At 34.3% G+C, this 21,115-nt stretch overlaps 1 protein-coding gene and 1 long non-coding RNA gene across 3 annotated transcripts in view; one reads left to right on the top strand and one right to left on the bottom strand.

Annotated features, from left to right (window-relative positions):
* LOC142234549 (segmentation protein paired-like) overlaps positions 1–21,115 on the bottom strand; it is a 373,789-nt gene that overhangs the window by 183,770 nt on the left and 168,904 nt on the right. The window lies entirely within an intron of this gene.
* Positions 20,673–21,088, top strand: LOC142236507 (uncharacterized). Its single transcript, XR_012722066.1, has 2 exons — positions 20,673–20,738; positions 20,802–21,088. It is a non-coding gene; the product is annotated as an uncharacterized LOC142236507 (long non-coding RNA).

Raw genomic sequence — 21,115 nt, forward strand, 5'->3', positions numbered from 1 at the left:
CTTGGCAAAAAGGTTCTTTTTTTTTATTCCTTGCAGGCACAATTGAGTGTCACAGCAAATATTTTTAAATAAAAATTAAAAGAAAACTTTTTAAGTTGAATTGCCGGTTTTAGGCTTCAAGACTTGAAAGTTCATTTATTTGAAATTTGATGATCTTTTATACTAAAGTAACGGCATTTTTAATTCTATTTTCTTTTTTCTAACATATCCTTAAAAATAAACAACAATCCTTATATCTAAACATATGTATGTTCTATTATTTATTACTAATCAGCTGTTTGAATTACAATGTGACTTAAACCATAGACCAAGAAAATATAGAGACATACCTTGATAACTCACCATAGGTTAGGTTAGGTTATGTGGCAGCCCGATGTATCAGGCTCACTTAGACTATTCAGTCCATTGTGATACCACATTGGTGAACTTCTCTCTTATCACTGAGTGCTGCCCGATTCCATGTTAAGCTCAATGATAAGGGACCTCCTTTTTATAGCCGAGTCCGAACGGCGTTCCACATTGAAGTGAAACCACTTAGAGAAGCTTTGAAACCCTCAGAAATGTCACCAGCATTACTGAGGTGGAATAATCCACCGCTGAAAAATTTTTTGGTGTTCGGTCGTAGCAGGAATCGATCCCACGACCTTGTGTATGCAAGGCGGGCATGCTAACCATTGCACCACGGTGGCTCCCATGGTTTTGTTTATTTGCAGTGCGCAGTCATTCCACTCAATTGCGCAGTCAAGTGACTCAATTTATTTTTGGAAAACGAGAATAACCGTATAAATTAGTCAATTTGCATTACAAAAAAGGTGTGGATGAACAGTATTTTATAAACTTTCACAATATTTGGTGTTTCAACGAGAGAACAAAGGAAAGAAAACAAATTAAAGCCAAATTAAAAAATCACTCAATTGCAGACGAGAAAGAGCCATCTACGGTGTGCAGACAAACTACAGCGCTGTGAATTCACTTGAGATGTATATACCTTCCTTGGTCTATGCTTAAACAATTGAACAGCTGACTTAAATCTAATATACCGAATACACTACAATTATACTTCGCGTCAATAGTTTTTGCAAAATCGACTATCAGGCAGCGACCCGTTATAGCAGATATCAGGAGTGATATCTGACGTCTCGAGAACACTAGCATATCTAGTGTGGGGTTTAAGTTTAAATGGGGCCATAATTGTTTGGTGTCGTTACAACCCTTGCAATTCTCCCATCGAACATTTGCCATCATAACAGCCTTCTCACGCAGTATGAGCTTGCAGGTAGCCAGAGGCATACCAACAGATTCTAATTCCCCTGGAATATGTAAGGTAGGCACTAGCCTCGCCAACTCATCCGCTTCGCAGTTCCCCGGTATTTTCCTATGGCCAGGCATTAGGTGAATATTGTGCTGCTCAGCCATCTCATTGAGAGATTTGCGGCAGTCGATGGCCGTTTTCGAGTTATGGAACACAGAGTCCAAAATTTTTTGGAACATTACTTCTCAGCCAATTCGCAACCTCTCTTATTGCTAATATTTCAGCCTGAAAAACACTACAGTGATTAATCTTTAATCTTTTCGCTTATCTCCATATCTTTAGAATATAATTCGAAACCCACTTGTCCATCCAATATGGAGCCATCAGTGTAGAAATCTATATATCGTGTATTCCCCGGGGCGTGTGTGCACCACGCCTCACTGTTGGGAATTAGAGTTTCAAACTTTTTGTCGAAAAGTGATGTTGCCGTAGTATAATCCACTACGTTAGGCACATATGGCATTATTTTGAGGACCGAACTGTGACCGTAACTTTTCCGACCACAGCGATAGCACAGCCGTTGTTTGCAGCTAACTGGCCAAAATGTCTAAAGGCAATAGATGCAGCAAGACATTAAGGGAATTTGTTCCTGTCTTGCTGAATGCGCCTGAGATACGCAAGCACGCCATACGCTTAACTTTGTCTAAACTTGTCGGCTGGTGAAGTACATGACTATTTCTGTCTTTGCAGGATTTACCGCAAGACCATTATCTTTCGCCCATTTCTCAGTCATCCGGAGGGCACAGAGAGGTACAGAGGTATAATATCTCTGTTTGTGGATGGGAATTTTCCCCTGACTGCTAGCGCCACATCATCTGCGTATGCCACCACTTTTATCCTTTCGTTTTGTAGGGAAACCAGAAGGTTGTTTATAGCTACATTCCAAAGAAGAGGTGATAGAACTCCTCCTTGGGGAGTGCCTCTGTTCACATGAACCATGAACTTAATTTAGGAATATCTTAGAGCTGCAAAACTGTCGATAGTTATACCCTAAACCACATAGTGGTTAGGGTATAATAAGTTTGATCGGCCAAAAAATGTGCCTACCAGAAATATTGATTTTAGAAATATATACCGATCGACTCAGAATCACCTCCTGAGTCGATCTAGCGCTTGGTGTCCGTCCGTCCGTCTGTCCATGTATTTGTTGTTCACAGGATTCCGGTCGCAATTGTTAACCGATTTTGATGAAATTTGGTACAGGGAGTTGTTTGGGCACAAGGACGAACGCTATTGAATTTGGAAGAAATCGGATCAAATTTAGATATAGCTTCCATATATATGTATCGCCCGATTTCGACAAATGGGGTCACGTTGCGCTTTTTTCGAACGGATCGTCACCAAATTTGGCAAAAGGTAATCTTTCCATCGCCCTTCAAGTCTGCAAAATTTCATCCAAATCGGTTCAGATTTAGATATAGCTCTAATATATATGTATCGCCCGATTTTCCCAAATTTGGCCACAAAACTTTTATTTATCAACCGATCTTACTCAAAGTTTGCTAAATATAATCTTCTATAGCACTAACTATATGTGCAAAAAATCATCGAAATCGGTTCAGATTTAGTTATAGCTCCCATATATATGTTCCGCCCGATTTTTCTAAATTTGGCCATAAAACCCTTATTTATCAACCGATCTTACTCAAATTTGGCTAAATGTAGTCTTCTATAGCACTTACTATATGTGCAAAAAATCATCGAAATCGGTTTAGATTTAGATATAGCTCCCATATATATGTATAGCCCGATTTTCCCAAATTTGGCCATAGAATTATTAACCGTTCTTACTAAAAGTTGGCTAGATCCAGTCCTCTGTAGTACTACTAACTATATGTGCAAAATTTCATCGAAATCGGTTCAGATGTAGATATAGCTCCATATATGTATCACCCGATTTTGAAAAATTCGCCCCTAATAACCTTATGTTTGACCATACAGGCCTCATTTCTTAACTGATCTTACTCAAATCTTGCACAAGGTAACCTTTTGTGGTATTAATCAAACCCGCAAAATATTATGCAAATTGGTTCAGATTTAGATATAGCTTCCATATATATGCATCTCTCGATTTTCCCAAATTTGGCCATAGTACTCTTATTTATTAACCAATGTTACTCAAATTTCAAAATTTGATGTACTAGCCGATCGTACTTATACGTAATTGTAGCTCTTACATAAGAATATTGCTCGATTTTTACAAATTTGTATTTATTACCCAATAATTTAACGATTTTCTCTTTTTTATTAATAATGGGCTCAATACTAGTGGCATACTAACTCCGTAGGTGCAATATCAACACAGCCAGTGTTGCTAGAAGTAGAGGAAATTCCCTATATGTAGGGTTTTTTTTCTAATATTTAGCGTCTTGTAGGGACGTAGGATCACAATGTAGGACATTTTCACTCAACACATTTTGAAATTAGAAGCCGACAAGGCTTGATCTTTAACAATGTGTGGTAAACTTTATTCCTGTGGAAAATTTTGTCAACATTTTATTTCTATAGAAAATTTTGTCAAAATTGTATTTCTATAGAAAATTTTTTCAAAATATTATTTCTATAAAAAATTTTCTCAAAATTTTATTTCTGTGGAATTTTTTCTCAAAATGTTATTTCTGTAGAATTTATTGTCAAAATTTTATTTCTATAGAAAAATTTTTCACAAAAATTTGTTTATAGAAACTTTTTCCAAAATTTTATTTTATAGAGATTTAACAAAAAAGATTACTAATTTGGGTAGAATTCTACCAACTGTGGCAACCGTGGTGGTAATACAAATTTATATTCTACGTTATACACGTTGGATCTTCATGTTTTAAGATAATAAAGTACTTAGAACCATTTTTGTTTTGTAAAAATATTTAAATTTAACGAAAAATATAGTAGGGAAAATTGTTTGGGAATGTATGGGAAAGTAGGGAACTTTTTTTGTCCTTGTAGGGTAAACCGAACATTTTCCCTGGCAACATTGACTATGAGCTATAGTCAGATTGATACAAAGCAACCATAGACATCTACCCCTTAATTTTCTTAAATATGCAACTGCGGTTTATCCCTCTATGTTACCCCACAAATGCTTATGATTACTAATTCTGTAATGGTGGTTTAGGGTATGATATAGTCGGCCCCGCCCGACTTTCTACTTTACTTACTTGTTTTATTTTTAATTTACTATCGATATTTATTTTCCGAGGGCGATACCCCAGATCATTAAAAATGCCGGCGATGATATATACTCATGTAAGTAAAAAAAACCAAAAGTGAACAATTCTGATTTATTTTAATGCCTCAATATTTGTTCTTTTAAAATCAGACTCTTTGTTGGCGACTTTGCATTAAAAGAATTGTCGCAAATATATTTTTTTTTTCATACAATAAACACCGGGAAGCTCAAGTTAACATCTATTAAAAAACTCAAATTTAGAACGTTAGGTTAAAGTGGAAGCCCGATTTATTTCACACTCACATATACTATAAAGTCAAGGTTAGGTTAGGTTAGATTATGTGGCAGCCCGATGTATCAGGCTCACTTAGACTACTCAGTCCATTGTGATACCACAGTGGTGAACTTCTCTCTTATCACTGAGTGCTGCCCGATTCCATGTTAAGCTCAATGGCGTTCCACATTCCAGTGAAACCACTTAGAGAAGCTTTGAAACCCTCAGAAATGTCACCAGCATTACTGAGGTGGGATAATCCACCGCTGAAAAACTTTTTGGTGTTCGGTCGTAGCAGGAATCGAACCCACGACCTTGTGTATGCAAGGCGGGTATGCTAACCATTGCACCACGGTGGCTCCCTATATAGTCAAAGTCGTGGGCCTTACGTTGTTTTACATTCCAGCATCTACGGAGTCTGAACGGATGTTCAGCCAAACTGGATCCACCTTTTCAAAACGAAGGACTTGTTTGAAATCAAATAATGTCAACATGTTCTCAATGGACTTTAGTAATTACTATTATTCGTTTTGAACAATCTATACTCTACAAAATGTGGTTTTCAATCGCACAATAAAATTAATAACACTTTTGTTTAATGAAAAAGATTTAAAATCTGAAATAATTAGTTATTGCAAAAAATCCGATAGTTCGATACTATCAATTGTTTTTATTGAAAATATCGAATGGTGCGACTATCGATAGTTGTGCAGCTCTAGTATATCTCCCATAATAATAATGTTATTGTTTAGCATTCACTTAAAAAAATCTTTATGGAGTGGTATTTCCAAATTATTATTGTGATAATGAATGGGCTGTTATAGAATATTTCTATTTCCCGAAAAGTAAAGAATAGTATGATTCGGCCTGTTCAAAACATTTGCAACTATCTAGCACCCTGTAATATTTTCTTCTTTAAGGGCATTATATTTTGCATTTCTTATCTGAAATAGTTATAAGGCTCTAAAATAGGATACATTAAACGTACAAAAAGGACACTGTAGGAATATCGTTAAGTTCATTGTCTAATTTGGTCATAAACTGATCGCCATAGGCCTTTATGCTCTAAATTTAGAATAATTCGATAATATATTAAAAATAAAATATCGATGATTTTAAAGATGTGGTACACCCAGAAAAAAGTGTCTTTGACACTAAAGGAAAACATGTTCATCAATTTAGTGTCAGGGTTGGCCTGTCACAAACTGTGACTTTTGCGACATACGTTTGCGACGGTATAATACGTATGTCGCAACAGTCGTAAACCTACTGTAGAAAACCAAATTTTGAATAGAAGAAATCCTGAACATTTTTTAATTTAGTTTGACAGCATTTGCTGTGAGTTTCTGCAGAAAATTGTGAAAGTTTTCCCATGGTCAAGCCTATTTTCTTAGGTGGTATCGAAATTCCCGTTAGTGAGTGTGTAAAATACCTTGGAGTTATATTGGACAGGAGACTGAACTTAAAGCTAAGAAAGGACGAGAAAATCCACGGTTACCCTGTACTCGTGCAAAAGACAATAGGGAAAATGTGGGGACTAAAACCGATATTTGTGAACATTCCTAAGAATTGCAACTTCTTCGCACCTACCATTGTCTTGGATATCATCGAATTCGCTGCCTAGCCGACGCGACTAAAGTATTTTCAGTTTGCGACTTTTGTTACTTTTTCTACATTTACGACGCGTATGTGACGTTTACGACGTTTACAACTTTGCGACAGTCGCAAACCTAAAAAAGTTTGATACAGACCATCTCTGTTTAGTGTAGGCATTTTATTTCCATTCAGTTAAATTTTTGTGTGAAATAATAAAATTTACTTGTTTCAGTAAAACAATCTTAAACTGAAAGCAGTTAGGAATAGTTCATTAACTAGAATAAGGCATGGCATTTTGCTAATACTGTTTTCTTCGCTGGGTATAAGAATTTACTACTGAAAAAGAAAATTTTATTCACTGATAACAAAGCATTCGTAAAAATAAACAAAAACCGAACTAAATCCAAGTTTCCTCAAATTTAGTACGATTTCTTATAAAATGATAATTCTGACTTCCTTTATTATTGAAAGCTTATCATAGATACGAATAACACTTGGCAATATTTTAGTTCATTCGTACTAAGAAGTATTCAATCCTTTCAAAACTTAAGGAAACACACTTGTTAGAGTATAGAATAATTTCCTACATTTCTTTTATCTACCTGTAATCGATTGTTAAAAATAATATAGTAAATTAACATAAAAAAACCAAATAAAATATATAAAATACTTGTTATTTTAAATTAGTGAGAAAAATGTTCGTTTTTTGAAAATTGGTTTATAAAAAAGGAAAACACCAGCAGTATAACAACCCCTTCATTCGACTTCCTTTTGGAATCTTCAATTATCAGGTAATATTGAGTGACGCTAACCTTTTGTGAAAAAATTAGTTTAGGATTTTTTGTTTATATTTGTAGGTATTGAAATTGTAAAAGGTGCACTTTTTCAAAGTGAAAGGTACTAGATGAAGAAAATATTGTGTTTTAATATTTCAAGGCCAGTCGATGCTGTTGATTCTAAAGGGTGATACGGTCAAAATTTGGTCAATATAAACTTGACGTATTTCTTTCAATTTTGCATTTAAAAAACCTGAACACCCCTCATTTTGAAGGTGTGTGTGTGTAGAATGTTGCTCCTATTTTGATTTTGGAATTCACGCTTCAGTTGTCAAAATGCCGTCCAAGCAATTAGAGCAGCGTATCAAAATTTTGCTCGCGCATCGCGAAAATCCGAGTTACTCGCACGTAAAGCTGGCAAAATCGCTAAAAGTTGCCAAATCAACCGTTACAAATGTAATTAAAGTGTTTGGGGAACGTTTGTCGACAGCCAGGAAGTTTGGATCGGGGGGAAATCGAAAACCGGAAGCCGCTGAGACGACAAAGAAAGTTGCCGATAGTTGCAAGCGAAACCCTAACCTCTCTCTCCGAGATGCCGCAAATAAGCTGGGTGTATCGTCTACAACCGTGCATCGAGCCAAAAAACGAGCCGGACTATCGACTTACAAGAAGGTAGTGACTCCAAATCGCGATGATAAACAAAATACGACGGCCAAAGCGCGATCCCGGAGGCTGTACACGACGATGCTGACGAAGTTTGACTACGTGGTAATGGACGACGAAACCTACGTCAAAGCCGACTACAAGCAGCTTCCGGGACAGGAGTTTTATATGGAAAAGGGAAGGGGAAAGGTAGCAGATATTTTCAAGCACATAAAACTGTCAAAGTTCGCAAAGAAATATCTGGTTAGGCAAGCCATCTGTACCTGTGACTTGAAAAGCAGCATTTTCATAGCTTCCGGGACTGTCAACCAAGAAATTTACGTGAAAGAGTGTTTGAATAAACGTCTGCTGCCTTTCCTGAAGAAACACGATTGTTCCGTACTGTTTTGGCCGGATTTGGCATCTTGCCATTATGGTAAAAAGGCCATGGAGTGGTACGCCGCCAACAACGTGCAGGTGGTTCCGAAGGACAAGAACCCTCCCAACACGCCGGAGCTCCGCCCAATTGAGTAATACTGGGCTATTGTCAAGCGGAACCTAAAGAAGACCAAAAAAACTGCTAAGGACGAGCAGCAGTTCAAGGCAAACTAGCTTCCTGCTGCGAAGAATGTGGACAAGGTGGCTGTACAAAATCTGATGGCAGGTGTCAAGCGTGAGACCCGGCAATTCGGATTTGGAAAAGCGAAAGCCTAACTGAATATTTTTCCTGATTTTTATACTAATTGAACTTGAAAAAGAAATTTAATTTGATTTTTTAAATCAACGATTTCACCGATTTACACGCGTTTTCCCTTGACCAAATTTTGACCTATCACCCTTTAAATAAATATATTTAATATATTAATAAAACATGTCTTTTATTGAAGAAAAAATTGCTTATATAAATACATAAAATTGTATTTAAAAACGAAGGTAAGCATTCCTAAATTTGATGTAAAAGGTTTACCACAAATATGTAAGATTTGTCCAAATGAATGAAAAAACTTCAATAAAATCATTCCATATATGAATTCAATTCAGTTAGATTTTTTCATTCTGTAGTATAGTGATACATAAATATAGGAAAATGTTAACTAATATATGGAATGCATTCTACCTAATTTCTAAGAAAATCACATCGTTCAAACAAATAAAACTGTCTTTGGCGCTATACGAAGTTCAACTTTCTTCACAACGAGTTCATTTTAACTTAAAGAAGGGGTCACTTTTTTCTGGGTGTATCACAAAAATGAAATTCGGGGGAGTACATTGCCCACAAATCAACTGCGTCTCGAGTTGTAAACAGAGGGTGCACCAAAACTGTGCACTGAGGTAAAAGAAAACCTAACATAAGACTACGGCAATCAAAAACTAAATTAGAAGTCGGAGTGCGATTATACAAAAATGTCAAAAACTACTTATTTCCAAAAAAAATAGGCTAACGCGCCTTCAATTTTCACAAAAATGCCTTAAATGGCCTGAGGAGCAGTGGAGATGTTTTATATTTTCCTACGACTCAAAGTTTAACTTGCATCGATTGGATGGTAGCAATTTGGTACGAAGGTTGAAAGGAAAGTTTTAATCCAAGAAATACAAAATGTTCCGTCAATGATGGCCTGGGGTGTTTTTCTGGACAAGTTATTGGCCTGATTTATGTAGTCGAGGGTATTATGCTGTCGGATGCATTAGCGTAGCTAGACAATTTTCCTAGGGGGGGCTATAGCCCCCCCTACCTAAAAATTTATAGACTGAACTTATAGGTTCAATTAATGTTTTATTTCATAAAATTGAATAAAAAATTAGACATCAAAATAACTCGACAATTAATTTATAATAAAGCAACTAAAAGTAGTTCCACACTTTTCCCAAGAAAAAAATTGTGAGTTGTTGTTAAGGCACAACTTTAAAAGTACTTCCAAAAATGTCCTCAATTATTTTAACTACACAGGAAGTTTTTTACTTAATTTTTTTCATATTTTAATGTGTAATTTTTTTTCTTTTTTTCAAATAGTTTAAAAAAAGAGTAGGAATAAATAAATTGGTACAAATTATTCAAATTTTGTGACAAAACTGCCAAATCCATTATAGAAAAATCGATAATTTTGGAAATTATTCGAGGAAAAACGTTTCAAACAAGCGTCAGAATGCTTTAAAAATCAGAAAAACAATATAAAATATATTTATTTGGGAAAATATCACAAAATTTTTTGTCCTATGGCAAGCTCATATTACATTCATTGCAACATTTTCACTACTTTTTTGGCAACGCTTTTTCGCAGCATTATTAAGATATTAATTTATGAAAGAATAGTTTTAATATCAATTACTATTTTTTTTTAATTAAATTGACTAAACTAAATCAATCATAAGTTCAACCACAACTTCATTTCATAAATATCTGACTTCAAACATTGCCATCGGCAACTGCTACCACAACCCAAGTAATTCGATTGTTCATACTTTTTTAATTTTTATAAAAATTAAAAAAACTATTGACATTTATTTTAAAATGGAAAATCATAAATAGAGTTTCAAATTCTGGGGGGGGCTAAAATTTTTCTGGGGGGGTGTAAGCCCCCTCCCCAGAGGCCTTCCTACGCTTATGGTCGGATGTCTAAAAAGGCATTTTGTCTCATGTGATATTGCCATAAGCAATCCGGGATATGCCTTTTGAATGGATTATTCAGCGCGATCATGACCTTCAGCGCACGTTTAAGGTAGTAAAACAATGGATTTCCGATGAAAAATTGCGGGTGCTTGACAGGCCTGCTCAGTTGCCTAATGTAAAAGTCATAAAATAACCTTTGGAAAGTTGTAAAACGAAAAATTTGTATTAAATTTTTGCAAAATGCTTATGATCTCTATTGGAACCTAAACCCTAGGATATCATTGACCATTTAATCCTAGCAAATGGCAAGAAGTTGAGCAGAAGTAATCAAACTAGCCATGCCGTATAAATTAATAACATTTATCGTTAAAAATTACAAAAATTTTAATAATTTTAAAATATATGTGACACTTAATATTAGTTGCAAATGTTTTGAACAGTGAAAACTCTTATTATTAAAAGATTTTAATAATAAGCAACAACATTGCATTAAAAGTTTGATTTTAATATTTTTAGTTTCGTTATAATCACGGTTTATTTTCAACAGGGAATGTGGTTGCAAATGTTTTGAACAGCACTGTATTTGTATATATTTATGTCTGTTAAACCAACACAACAAGATTTACTCTTATATGGAGAGTGTTGTCAAAGATTATAGATTTGAGGAAGATGGGAGATTGACTTGCGTCATACCAAATGTTGCATTTACCAGATTAGTTTAATACATGTTTGTAATCTTTTAGAGGTTTTTCGTTTTTATTTTTTAAATGAAAAATGTAATTTTCTTAATGAAACAATGGTAAATTTTAGGCAACAACAAAAAAATTACATTTTCCACTTTATGGAAATTTATTTCGTGCTATTAATTTCTTTTTATTTGCATTTTAATGCTATGTCAATACTTGTTGTATACGCGTTTGGTTAGAGTATTAAACTAATGTGGTAAATGGTTTGATGTGCTCAGTAGCCAATCTCCCATCTTCCTCTTTTATTATCTTTGAGTGTTGTTGCTTCATTGCACAGTGGTTTGACAGATTTTTGACGCATTAAATCAACGGAAGCACCCAGACCTCTGAAATTGTGTACATATACCACTGGGGATGAGAATAAAGTATGATAAAAATTTCTGACCGATCCGCTCACTGCCACGCCCACTTTCAAATGAAGGCCTATTTCAACCCAAAGGAAGCGCCTAGAGCTCTGAAATTTTGTACATGTACCACTGGGGATGTGAATAAAGTATGATCAGCATTTCGGACCGATCCGGCCACTGCCACGCCCACTTTCTAATGGAGGATGTATCTCAACCACTTTTATCATACACCAAATTAAATATATCAATATGTTATATAGTAACATTGGAAACTGAAAATCTTCAATGACTAACATATTTATCAAGTTCCTTAATCTAATTTGTCGCAGTCTAAAAATAACATTTTGTTCTTGAAACATGATGCTATATGTAAGTCTATATTTAAATATTCACAGAAAAAAAGTGTCTCGTAAATTTAAGAAGATTTTTACAATAATTTATTACAAGAAATTTCCCGAATTTTAGTTCATTTTTCGTATCTTCAACGAAAATTAACTACTCGAAAGGAAATTTTACAAATTCTAAGTAGTAATCGTTTAGTTCATGGCCTACAAAATACGATGGAAAAATTCGTTTGTCATGCTATAAAACTACTTGTGAAATGTAAAGTATTTTCTAAATAATAAGTGCAATTTACTATAAGATTTTTTTGTATGAGAAAATATTTTTTTACGAAAAATGAACTTGAAAGTGGATAGCAATTTCTTACTGACAATTCCTATAGTTAATAATTGTTGGTAAAAAATTACCCAATGAAATATTTTTAGTTCACATGTAATTAAATTTTTAGACATTTTCGTCAAAAATGGTAGATAACATTTCATGAAAATTTTGCAAATTTTAAGTTAAACGTTTCATCGTTCATAAACTGGCGTGCCTTTACGAATATTATTCTTAGAGTAAATTGTCAGCAGATGCGATGAACTAATGCTTAGTACAGAGCTCTTTATCGGAATAGTGGAATGTGATTAATGTAAAGATGATGTTACTTGAGTTTTGTTGTGTATACATGAGCGTGGGGTTGTTTTTATTTTTGTTCATTAGTGGTTTGTGTGTGTGTTTGTTATTCGTGGATGGTTTATTTGGCTGGATGAGGTGTTGCTTTCAATCAGCGTTGCCGTTTTGGTCCGATCGGACCAAAATTGGTCCAAGGATTTCTAATTTTTAAATTTGGTCCGATGGTCGGACCAAACGAAATTAGGCCCATTTTGGTCCATTTCAATCATAACAAAATTTTCTATAGAAATAAAATTTTAACAAAATTTTCCATAGAAATAAAATTTTGAAAAAATTGTCTATAGAAATAACATTTTGACAAAACTTTCTATAGAAATAAAGTTTTGACAAAATTTCTATAGAAATGAAATTTTAACAAAGTTTTCTATAGAAATAATATTTTAACAAAATTGTCTATAGAAATAAAATTTTGACAAAATTTTCTATAAAAATAAAATTTTGGTAGATTATTTTTGGCTCGAGTGGCAACCATGATTATGAACCGATATGGACCAATTTTTGTGGTATTGGGGATTGGCTATATATAACTATAGATCGATATGGACCAATTTTGGTATGGTTGCTAGTGACCATACACTAACACCATGTTCCACATTTGAACCAGATCGGATGAATTTTGCTCCTCCAAGAGGCTCCTGAGGTCAAATCTGAAGAAGGCTCTATATGGAGGCTATATATAATTATGGACCAATTCTGGCACGGTTGTTAGAGATCATATACTAACACCATGTTCCAACTTTCAACCGGATCGGATGAAATTTGCTTCTCTTAGAGGCTCCGCAAGCCAAATCTTGGGATCGGTTTATATGGGGCTATATAAAGGGTGGTTAAAATTTCAAGGGCCGATGTTTATTTTGAATAAAACACAAACTATTTAGGAAATTATTGTAATTTTATATTATTATGATATATTGGTATTATTCAATTATGTATGGAACAAAATATCGGCCAAATGGGCGCCGCGACATCGGTGGCACGCCTTCATCCGATGGTCCAAATTTTCGATGACACTGAGGCATAATGGAGGTTCCATGCCGTTAATGTGCCGAATTATCTCATCCATTAGCTCTTGAATTGCTGCTGGCTTATCGACCTACACCTTTTCTTTCAAATAACCCCAAAGAAAAAAGTCCAACGGTGTCAAATCACATGATCTTGACGGCCAATTGACATCGCCATTACGTGAGATAACACGGCCATTGAATTTGTTGCACAAAAGAGCCATTATTTCGTTAGCTGTGTGGTAAGTGGCACCGTCCTGCTGAAACCACATATCGTCCACATCCATATCTTCCAATTCGGGCCATAAAAAGTTCGTTATCATCTCACGATAGCGAATACCATTCACAGTAACTACCTGACTGGCCTCATTTTGGAAAAAATACGGCCCGATGATGCCGCTGAAGATGATTTTCTTCGAAAATTGATCATCCACTGTTGCCATTTCTTGGAACCATTTAACACATTGTTGGATTGTGTATCTCTCCATGGTTCAAATTGAGTAAGCCTGAAATAGAGAAATGTCAAATAAAATTCGGAAAAAAAACTTGGCGTTTAGGTGTGGTTCACATTCAACATCGGCCCTTACAATTTAACCACCCTTTATAATTATGAACCGATGTGGACCAATTTTTGCATGAGTGTTAGAGACCATATAAAGGGTGATTCTTTTGAGGTTAGGATTTTCATGCATTAGTATTTGACAGATCACGTGGGATTTCAGACATGGTGTCAAAGAGAAAGATGCTCAGTATGCTTTGACATTTCATCATGAATAGACTTACTAACGAGCAACGCTTGCAAATCATTGAATTTTATTACCAAAATCAGTGTTCGGTTCGAAATGTGTTTATCGACAAATTTTGTTCAGCGATGAGGCTCATTTCTGGTTGAATGGCTACGTAAATAAGCAAAATTGCCGCATTTGGAGTGAAGAGCAACCAGAAGCCGTTCAAGAACTGCCCATGCATCCCGAAAAATGCACTGTTTGGTGTGGTTTGTACGCTGGTGGAATCATTGGACCGTATTTTTTCAAAGATGCTGTTGGACGCAACGTTACGGTGAATGGCGATCGCTATCGTTCGATGCTAACAAACTTTTTGTTGCCAAAAATGGAAGAACTGAACTTGGTTGACATGTGGTTTCAACAAGATGGCGCTACATGCCACACAGCTCGCGATTCTATGGCCATTTTGAGGGAAAACTTCGGAGAACAATTCATCTCAAGAAATGGACCGGTAAGTTGGCCACCAAGATCATGCGATTTGACGCCTTTAGACTATTTTTTGTGGGGCTACGTCAAGTCTAAAGTCTACAGAAATAAGCCAGCAACTATTCCAGCTTTGGAAGACAACATTTCCGAAGAAATTCGGGCTATTCCGGCCGAAATGCTCGAAAAAGTTGCCCAAAATTGGACTTTCCGAATGGACCACCTAAGACGCAGCCGCGGTCAACATTTAAATGAAATTATCTTCAAAAAGTAAATGTCATGGACCAATCTAACGTTTCAAATAAAGAACCGATGAGATTTTGCAAATTTTATGCGTTTTTTTTTAAAAAAAAGTTATCAAGCTCTTAACAAATCACCCTTTACCAACATCATGTACCAAATTTCAGCCGGGATCGGATGAAATTTGCTTCTCTTTGAGGCTCCGCAAGCCAAATCTGGGGATCGGTTTATATGGGGGCTATATATAATTATGAACCAATTTTTGCATGGTTGTTAGAGGCTATATACCAACACCATGTACCAAATTTCAGTCAAATCGGATGAAATATGCTTCTCTTAGAGGCTCCGTAAGCCAAATCTGAGGGTCCGTTTATATGGGGGCTATACGTAAAAGTGTACCGATATGGCCCATTTGCAATACCATCCGACCTACATCAATAACAAGTACTTGTGTCAAGTTTCAAGTCGATAGCTTGTTTCGTTCGGAAGTTAGTGTGATTCCAACAGACGGACGGACGGACATGCTTAGATCGACTCAGAATTTCACCACGACCCAGAATATATATACTTTATGATGGGGTCTTAGAGCAATATTTCGATGTGTTACAAACAGAATGACAAAGTTAATATACCCCCCATCCTATGGTGGAGAGTATAAAAATAAACAATGAACTATGTTGTGAGAAACACGAATTTAGTAAATCTTAATGCTTAACTTGTGTATATTTTGTCCTGTTTTTAGTTAATTTAACTAATGTTAAATTGACTTTAGTGAAATAGGGAGTTGACTTTTTTTTTGAGTGTAGCTCGGAATCAATACCAAAATCATTAGCGTAAAGACAAAATCTTTGGAGCCGTGAAAGCTTTTTTTCAGTTTGGGATTAGATACTATTTCAACCATAGAAAATCCATTAAAATTTCGCGTTGATGTCAATTAAAATTGACTTTAAAATTCAACCTTTTGAAGTTGAAAAGTCGATTTGATGTCAATCACTAAATGATATCAGTCCTTTCTGATTTACTATACTTTTTTAATAAAAGCACTATGTATGTTACAACAATAAAATATTTTTTAAAGCATGTTTCTTCAAAATTTGAAATTTGGTCCGCTGGAGGGAATTTTGGTCCGATTTTGGAAAACTTTTGGTCCAAAATAATATTTCGTGGTGGCAACGCTGCTTTCAATAAAGGCACATGTGTTTTTGTTGTTATAGGAATGTTTCGGCTTTGCTTGGTTTTGTTTGGCATGCTTCAGTTGTATAGTTGGCGTTGGCGTGGGCTGTTGCATCTTTTTAGCTGGTATGCAACAAGGGAATATAAAGACATGGAATATTTTGGATTTTTGAGACATATATTGGTGTTTGTTAATTAAACCTTTTAAATGAAAGTTATTAATATTTTATCAGTAGTTTAGAAAAAAGTTATTAAGAATATTTAGGAAAATATGTTGAAAGTGTATTGAAATTTGTATTATTCTATGTAAAAAAATAATATTCAATTCCAGATGAATTTGGAAAATTTTTGTTATATCTCAGCGTATAGTTTATTCATAAATTTGTAAGTATTTTTTTAATATGACTTTCTTTTAAAAAGAATATTTTTTATGTATATTATTATTTGTTAATTAATTTTTTGGAAACCAGTTTAATGTTTTTCTTTGTTGTAAAAACAATATTTAATTTCAGAGAAACTCCAGATGGATTCGAACAAATTTAAAAAATAGAGAATTGGTAAGTTTTCTTTTAAAAATTGCCTTTTTTCGACTAGAATATTTACGTTTTTATGACCTTTTTATCATCAAAATTACAGGAAGTTAATACCTTATTTTAGTATTTCTTTAATCAAATTTTTTGGAAACCAATGTAATATTTTTAATGTAAAAACAAATATTTAATTTCAGAATAACCCCTTAAAAATTTGGACAAATTTTTAGTACTCCTTTGCCTGTTATTTAATAGTGAATTGGTAAGGATTCTTTAACTTTCTTTTAACTCTGGACAGTCATCCTTATTTTTTGTACATTAACGTCATCCTTCGTCATGTTGACTACGGCTGATTTCAAGACGCTATAATTTTCATCGTGAGTGAAAAAGTGAACCAAACTTTAATTTATTTTCTTATTCAATTTGGTTTTAAGTAGTATAAAACAAAAATTCATAAAACGGTCGAATTAGTATAACTTAAATTTACCATTTCCCAATAGACTAAAATGCATTTTAAATCGAAAATAAAATTACGTGTCGTCATTTTGACGAATGATGACTGTCTAGGGATATCAAGAATATTTGGTTTTTTATGCATATTATTATTTTTTTCATTAGATTTTTTGAAAACCTATTTAATAATTTTATTTAATGTAAAAACTAAATATTTAATTTCAGAGTAACCCAAATAAATTTGGACAACTTTTTATATTTCCCCTCAGCGTACAATTTAATAGAGAATTGGTAAGTTTCATATTAAAACTTTGGCTTTCTTTCAACTAGAATATTTATTTTATTATATCTTTCACATCGATAACAACACAGTTTTATGAGTTTATTTAGAATACTTCATTATTTCTCTAATTGTTTCAGGTACAAATTTTATGAGATACGTTTTCCAAAGAAAAGTTAAATTCCTTACACCATTTGATAAAATGCCCCTAAATATGGTAAGTTACAAGCTAAAATGAAGAATTAAAAAATTATATTTCATTGCGTGGTGTTAATTTTTAACAATTTTCATTATTGCTTCCATTTTTTCCAGCAAGATATGTGAAAAAATTACCTACGATGAATAAAAAAGGATAAGTCAAAATGTCCAAACAGCGAATTCAAACGAACTACTCTCTGTTCCACGTGGTCATAATTTTTATTCACAAAAAACATTGTATTAAGAACTTTCATCATAAGTTTTTATAATAAAGTACTTTTGCTTAAAGAAAGTTTAATTTTAATGTATGAAAATTTTCATAATAGTAAAACGGTTTGTTGTTCCTTTAATTATTTAATTTCTCTGTACTGTGGAATGATTGATTTAAAAATAGTTTAGTCGTCGACATTTTAAAGAGACTGTTAACCAATTTTTATTATCGGGTTTCCCACAAAATAAGCAAGTAAAACAAAATAATACTGACTTTTTAACTTGGTAGGGGTATATAAATCTTATGGTGTTGTAAAAATGAACTAAACTACAATGTTATAGATGAACTAAAATTTAAGAGAATTATAAACTAGACAAGTTGAAAAAAATCTTAAGGGCTAAATCATGGTCAATATTACTATAGTTTAGTTCATTTTGTAATGGAAAAAGGTTCACTGTTTTTTCAGTGTTAGCTTTATGATTTAGCAAATTTTTTAACGGAACCTGTGTCGACGAATCAGTTACAGTAAGACACCCAGGACGACATTTTATTTTATATACCTATTAAAGGGTGATACGGTCAAAATTTGGTCAATATAAACTTGAAGTATTTCTTTCAATTTTGCATTTAAAAAACCTGAACACCCCTCATTTTGAAGGTGTGTGTATGTAGAATGTTGTCCCTATTTTGATTTTGGAATTCACTCTTCAGTTGTCAAAATGCCGTCCAAGCAAGAAGAGCAGCGTATCAAAATTTTGCTCGCGCATCGCGAAAATCGGAGCTACTCGCACGCAAAGCTGGCAAAATCGCTAAAAGTTGCCAAATCAACCGATACAAATGTAATTAAAGTGTTTGGGGAACGTTTGTCGACAGCCAGGAAGTCTGGATCGGGGGGAAATCGAAAACCGGAAGCCGCTGAGACGACAAAGAGAGTTGCCGGTAGTTTCAAGCGAAACCCTAACCTCTCTCTCCGAGATGCCGCAAATAAGCTGGGTGTATCGTCTACAACCGTGCATCGAGCCGGACTATCGACTTACAAGAAGGTAGTGACTCCAAATCGCGATGATAAACAAAATACGATGGCCAAAGCGCGATCCCGGAGGCTGTACACGACGATGCTGACGATGTTTGACTGCGTGGTAATGGACGACGAAACCTACGTCAAAGCCGACTACAAGCAGCTTCCGGGACAGGAGTTTTATACGGCAAAAGGAAGGGGAAAGGTAGCAGATATTTTCAAGCACATAAAACTGTCAAAGTTCGCAAAGAAATATCTGGTTTGGCAAGCCATCTGTACCTGTGGCTTGAAAAGCAGCATTTTCATAGCTTCCGGGACTGTCAACCAAGAAATTTACGTGAAAGAGTGTTTGAATAAAAGTCTGCTGCCTTTCCTGAAGAAACACGGTTGTTCCGTACTGTTTTGGCCGGATTTGGCATCTTGCCATTACGGTAAAAAGGCCATTGCCGCCAACAACGTGCAGGTGGTTCCCAAGGACAAGAACCCTTCCAACACGCCAGAGCTCCGCCCAATTGAGAAATACTGGGCTATTGTCAAGCGGAACCCAAAAAAGACCAAAAAAACTGCTAAGGACGAGCAGTAGTTCAAGGCAAACTGGCTTTCTGCGGCGAAGAAGGTGGACAAGGTGGCTGTACAAAATCTGATGGCAGGTGTCAAGCGTGAGGCCCGGCAATTCGGATTTGGAAAAGCGAAAGCCTAACTGAATATTTTTCCTGAATTTTATACTAATTGAACTTGAAAAAGAAATTTAATTTGATTTTTTAAATAAACGATTTCACCGATTTACACGCGTTTTCCCTTGACCAAATTTTGACCGTATCACCCTTTATTAATGATATGGTAGATATTGCAGATTTACCCAAATTTTTCATTCGTTGCCATTGTTTTGTCCAGATGTTTTTGCTAAACAAAGTAACGCTACTTCATTCTATTTCCCTGCACAATTATTTACTTTTTTCTTCAAGTTGTCATGGTACACTGGTAGAAAAATGTTTCGTACTATTAACGAACGGGCTTCGTTGATAATTTTTCGTTAATATTACGAAATTTTTCGTTATAAGAACGAAATTGATCGTTAATACAACGAAATCAATCGTTAAAAGACAATTTTGTGTTTTGGCTTTTCGTTATATTAATGAAACACGTTTCGTTAATATTACGAATATTAACTTTGTAATTTTTTCAAGAATTAGAATAAACAAATTTTCCAAGATGGAATTATTATAATCATTTGCACATAGAGAGTAAATTTTGGAAACTTTTAGCCCTTAATATAGTCGTTTTATATACTCCGAAACTGGAATTGAAAATTTCATTTATAAAACGAAAGCGATCGTTAATATAATGATATGGATCGTTAAAAAATAAATTTTAAATTGTTATATTTCGTCATATTAATGAAATATGTTCATTAATAATACGAATGGGAGTTTGAGTATTTCTGCCTCTCCTTACACTCTCTCTCCAAAACGTCTCTCCATACTTTCTCTAATACGTAGCGTCTATGTAATTTGTACATATGTAATTTTAGCGTCTATGTAATTTGTACATACACATGTAAGCATGGCAATATGCACATGTTTGTACAGTATGTCAAGAAAGTCTTTTGACATTGCCAACTATTTCAAATTCTAGAAATAATTGAAATATTAAATATTTTATTAAATTTTTAATTCTGTGTACGTATGTATACTTTGCAAAATACATAATAAAATATTTTTTTAAAATTTCATTATATTTAATTTTGGAACAAATCATAATTTTTATCCCATTGTCAAAACACTTTCTTGACAAACTGTATGTGCGTCTTGGAAAACAAACGGTAAAAAGTTCAACTGAAAACTTGTCTGATGGGCAAACCTTAACAACATTTGCGTTCTTTTCGCTGAAGAGTGCACAGGCTCATTACAGTTTCGTTGTGAATAATAAACAAAGATGGTGGGTGAGTTAAATTGGTGTTTTTTGTATATTCGCAAGAAATTTAGTATACATTTTTAATCTTTAGTGAAAATGCCCCGGGGAAGTGAACTTTCAGATGAAGAAGGCAGAACAATTAACGCAATGAACCTTGGTTGCAAAAAAATTGGATAAATGGACACGGCGATAACATACGATTATCATTTTTTGGTCTTAGTAATAAGAGGCATTTTTTTCTTAAGTGAAAGTCACAATATATGATTATTAAATTACTTAATTTATCAATAAATATTATTTCCTACTGTATATAAATCATATTTCAAAGATATTAACAAAAAATAATACACTACTAATAACTACACTCAAATGCAATAATTGCTTGGATTTCATTAATATAACGTT

The sequence above is a fragment of the Haematobia irritans genome, chromosome 4 (assembly GCF_050003625.1).
Source record: "Haematobia irritans isolate KBUSLIRL chromosome 4, ASM5000362v1, whole genome shotgun sequence".
Lineage (NCBI taxonomy): Eukaryota > Metazoa > Arthropoda > Insecta > Diptera > Muscidae > Haematobia > Haematobia irritans.